This window comes from Fukomys damarensis, unplaced genomic scaffold (assembly GCF_012274545.1).
Source record: "Fukomys damarensis isolate Sample0158 unplaced genomic scaffold, DMR_v1.0_HiC HiC_scaffold_19, whole genome shotgun sequence".
Lineage (NCBI taxonomy): Eukaryota > Metazoa > Chordata > Mammalia > Rodentia > Bathyergidae > Fukomys > Fukomys damarensis.
This window is the reverse complement of record NW_022900931.1, coordinates 60674539-60679375: the sequence shown is the minus strand read 5'-3', so window position 1 is coordinate 60679375 and position 4837 is coordinate 60674539. Positions and strand designations below refer to the sequence as shown.

The 4837-nt window shown below is 53.6% G+C and overlaps 1 protein-coding gene across 1 annotated transcript in view; it reads left to right on the top strand.

The window, feature by feature from the left end:
- The first annotated feature begins 897 nt into the window (after positions 1 to 897).
- Dmac2 (distal membrane arm assembly complex 2) overlaps positions 898 to 4837 on the top strand; it is a 163345-nt gene continuing 159405 nt past the window's right edge. Inside the window, exon 1 of the mRNA XM_033765810.1 lies at positions 898 to 960. The gene's annotated coding sequence lies outside the window, so the exon portion shown is untranslated. The remainder of the gene's footprint in view (positions 961 to 4837) is intronic.

The following is a 4837-nucleotide window of genomic DNA, read 5'->3' as shown; positions in this document are numbered from 1 at the left end:
AAAGCAGGGATAATAATAATAATCTGTTCTCTTAGAACTGAGATGAGGAAGACTTGAAATAATTATGTAAATGCTTAGCACAGAACCCAGGTACTGTAAATTTAGTACAGAGCTCTATTATTACTGTTGTATTATCATTTTTATCTTTCTATTGATATCTGTGTTTTTCTTTGTCTCTACGTAAGTCTCAAGTCTCCTCCCCTTCTGGCTTCCTTTTACAGACAGCGCCCTGCCTCTGGTCTCTCTGGTAGGGATGCACAACAGGCCATAAACTCTGCCTTCCCCGCCTGTACTGCACGCCCCACCTCGGGACTCAGACCACTTGCCTGGGGGCAAGGCATGGCTCCAATCCCATAAATAGCCTCATAAAATCCTGTCATCGTGAATAGGCCGATGACTGTTGGGATCCAGGAGTTTCGGTTCCAAAACAATATTTCAGGTTCCCAGCCCCCTCCTCTCCCAGACTCTCAAATCCTGACTCCTCTCCCCATCCCTCCCCGCCTCGGTTCCTAAGAACCCTGCTCCTTCAGGATGGAGCAGTCTGGGCTCCCCAGTCTCATCCTCCCTCAGGATCCAAAGGTCAAGCCAGCAAACAGTTTAAGCATTTGCCACCAGAAACCCACTGCCACTCTCCGCTTGACCTCGGTCACCAGCCCAGCCCCTCTGCCTCTTCAAGAGGCGTCTCTGACAAGCGAGGTATCTTCCCGAGTCCAGCGGCGATAAGCTACCCATCACGTCAGTCACTGTCATCCAGCCAATCGACACCCGCCTCTCCCGGCCATTCCAGGAGCTTTCCGTACTGGGCGGGGCCCGCAGACTACGGAGGACAGCGATTGGTTTCTAGAGACGCCAATCTACCCCGCCCCAGACAGTCCGCCAATAGACAGGAAACCTGCAAGGTTGGCTTTCAGGTTGGCTGCAGCGGGCTCTGGAGGAAACGGGTTCTGCGGGTCCGGCCGGGTAAGCTCTTTCCAGAATGACTAGTATTGAGATTCAGGATATAGCTCAGACAAGAAGCAGAGGGGGCCGCTCAGCCAGAGCGAACGCAGTTTGCTTTACTGGAGAAACTGAGACCAGCGATGCATGATCTCAGATATTCATCCATCCCTTCCTCCCGCCCTAAATGATTCGCATCTGCCTCTGTCCTGCTCCTCCGTTCAGCCCTTGCTCCTCTCATTAATGCCCCACTCTCTGATTCTCCTTTATCGCTACTCTTTCACTCACCACGCGTTACTTAAGCAAACATTTCCTGAGGGAGGGTTCTGGTTATCAGGCGTGGTGCTAGGGTGCTGATCCAGATGAGTCAGACCTGGGCCCTTGCCCTCCGGGAGGCCCGGCCTTGGCAGGAGGGCAGATACTGATGGGCGTGTGTGTGTGACTGGGGCAGGGGAACACAGGAGTGCCTTCTTTTGATTTGGTATGGTCAGGAAAGGATTTCCAGTGGAGGGGCTGTTGGAGCTGGATCTTGGAGGAGCATGAGGTGCTGGGAAAGGTGGAGAGGAAGGCGTGGGGAGGGTGTTTTAGGGTGAGCAAAGACCAGGATGGTATGCAGGAGCATTCTGTGTGCATGTGCCCAAGCAGAAGGCCAGTCACATCTGCTTTTCCAGTCGGAAAACTAAGGCTGAAAGAGGAGGAGGAGGTGACTGTGAACAGAAGTCAGGCGGAGGAGCTCGATCTCTGTACTTGGGGTTGATGGGGGAAGTAGGGAGCCATAGAAAATTAGAACAGGTGTAGGCCAGATCAGGGAGGAATGAGACTGGACACGAATAGCCCAGGAAGCAGCTCCGGCAGGGGAGCAGACAGGAGGGGATGGAGCATAGATGAGGGCAGAGGCTGAAGCTTCAGGAGGCAGAGTTGCTGGCTTATGGGATGAGCGGGTGTCCGGGACAAGACCTATAGCTTTTGCTCATCTCGGGTGAGATGGGGACAGGAAACAGGAGCACAGTGATGGTGATGACTGTTTTGATAGAGAAGACTAGGAGTCCTAGGAGCTGGTCAGGGAGCTGTGTGTGGATCTTTACCCTTAGGGAAATTCTGGGCTATGGCCCCCTCCCATCACAGGCCTGCCTGGATTCAGAACTCACTTGTTGGAAGCTAGGTGTGGTGATATACACCTGTAATTTCAGCACTTGGGAGGCTGAGGCAGAAGGATCACCAAGAATATGAGGCTAGCTGGGGCTACATAGTCAGTTCAAGTCCACCCCAAACTGCATAGTGAGACCCTGTCTCGAAAACAAAGAAAGAAACCAAAAACCTAAACCCAAACCAAACAAACAAACAAAAAGATACCCCCAAATAAAAGAAGTCACTTGGCTGGATGAGGTCCTCTGAAGTGAGGATCCCCTGCTTCCTTTCTATCCCCCCAGGAAACTGCTTTCTTGCGCTTCCATCTCTCTTTTCCTAGCAGCATTCAAATGTCTCACCATTCTGAAACATCCATATACCTCCCACCAGGCTCCTGCAAATGATCAGTTACCCTTTTTACTGCTAAAGACTTTGATACCCACTGCCTCTCTCTTTCACTTTTTGTTATTTATTTATTTATTTTTGGTACTGAGAATCGCACTTGGGGCCTTGCACTTGTGAGGCAGACGGTGGCACCACTGAGATGAATTCCCAGCCCCTTTGTTTTTGTTTTTTGAGACAGGGTTCCTCTGTGTAGTTCAGGCTGGCCTAGAACTCACAATGTAGCCCAGGCTGGCCTTGGATTTGCCATGTCCCTTTTGCCTCGGCCTTTCCGGTGCTGGGATTACAGGCACGCATCACTACACCCGGCTGTATGTCTTACTTTCTCTTTTTTTTGGTATCAGGGATCGAACTCCCGGTCCTTGCACTTGTGAGGCAGGTGGCAGCACCACTGAGCTAAATCCCCACCCCCTATATATCTTACTTTCTACTCCCACTCCAACCCAGCACATCTTGCTGTGTCCTCCTAGGCCCCTGCAAGTGCTCAGGATAAGGTCTCTGAGACTACCTGCTCATTGCTGAGGCCAGAGGATAACATTTTGGTCCACCCTGGTCACAGACTACTCCCTCTTGCCTGAAACTCCCTTCTTCCCTGGCTCAGATGGCATCTCTCTCCATCAGCTCTCCAGGACCCTCCAGGACTCCCTTCCCACTGCGTGCTTCATTACTGGGGACCGTGGGGCTCAGGGCTCCCTGTCCGGATCCTCCTCTAGTTCCACCTGTTCAGTCTTCCTAGAAAGGTTCCAGTCTCTTGACCCTAGGCAGAAGTGAATGCCCACTTCACCACTCTGCTGCTCCCTGCATATCCCTGGAGTATCTCAGAGACCTTTTATGTCACTGTCAAAAGTGGCTCTCTCTCCTACACCTACACATACAGGTCTCCTCTCAATGAGGAGACAGCTTCACTGGACTCTAGCTCCTCTGGCCAGACCCATGTGTCATCCTGTCCCCTGCTCTTCTCTGGGGGCCCCACCTGCAACTCCTACTGGAGTTACCACTGCTTGGCCTCAGACCTTGCCTGGTCTTGTCCCCAGTCCCCTCCTTTGTCTCCAGGGTGTACTCTTCCCCTTCTCCGTCCATCCTCTAGTGCGCATCAGGCTCGTTCAGTGTCCAGAACTGACCCTGGCCCTTTCCTGCTCAAAGCACTTCTCAGACTCCCCACTGACTCCAGTTTTAGTTCCTATTGGACACCAGACCCTTCAGGCCCCTTGGGCCACTGTCCATTTGGCACCTGGTCTGCCCAGATGGAGGCCTTGATGACCGCCTACCAGCCCCTCAAGCCAGACATGCTTTTTCTGCCTAGCAAGTTTGTACTCACGCTTTCAGGTCAAGCTCTGACCATCTCCTCTGCTAAGCCCTCCTGGATTACCACGGGAAACCTCTGAATCCAGGATCATAAGCCCCTTGAGGTCAGGACCCGGATACAAATAGTCTCTACTCCAAATAGAGAGCCTATAAGGGGTAAGGCCTACAGAGTTGGTTGAAAGACTATTACAGCCTGGCAGAGCTTGTACTTCTGGTATTTTGTTTCTGGTTTTCTGATAACTTTGCTCCAGTTCCATGGGGAGTGAGTTATTGGAGCTGTTTTCCTTGGTGGGCCCCAATGTTGGGCTTGTAGAGGGGAGCAGCATTCCACTGGAACCAGGGAGATTGATCCAGCTGAGAGGGCCGGCAGCGGGAGGAGCGGGAACCCTGCTGTCAGCCTGGATTGAGTTTTAGGAGGAGGTGGGTCTCTGTTAGTAGGAAGCACATTTCCTCCATCCAGGTGCTCATAGCCCGGATTTCCTAGCTACCAGCAGCAGAGTCCGATGCTGCCCCCTGCTGGGTTGTTTTACACACCCCACCCTATTTGTGAGAGGCCAAACTAATTAAATACTTTTATTTACAAAAAACCAAACCGACTTGTACCGGTTGGTCAGTCGCAGCAGCAGTAAAAGGCAGAGGTGGAGCGCAGTTCCGGAGACCGGTGTGTGCATCCTCTCCTCCCAGGCAGGGGTCTCAGCGCGCGGCCCCTGCCCACCCCCTCGCGGAGCCCTGATTTAAAGCACAGCCCGCCCTCCCGCGGGGCCAGACGAAGGGGCCGTCCCAGGGCGCATTTACCACCGAGGCCGGCACAGATGGGAACAAGGTCTTTAGTGTCCCCCCCAGAGCCCCCGTCTCCCACCGGTGTGTGCATCCTCTCCTCCCAGGCAGGGGTCTCAGCGCGCGGCCCCTGCCCACCCCCTCGCGGAGCCCTGATTTAAAGCACAGCCCGCCCTCCCGCGGGGCCAGACGAAGGGGCCGTCCCAGGGCGCATTTACCACCGAGGCCGGCACAGATGGGAACAAGGTCTTTAGTGTCCCCCCCAGAGCCCCCGTCTCCCGTCTCCCGG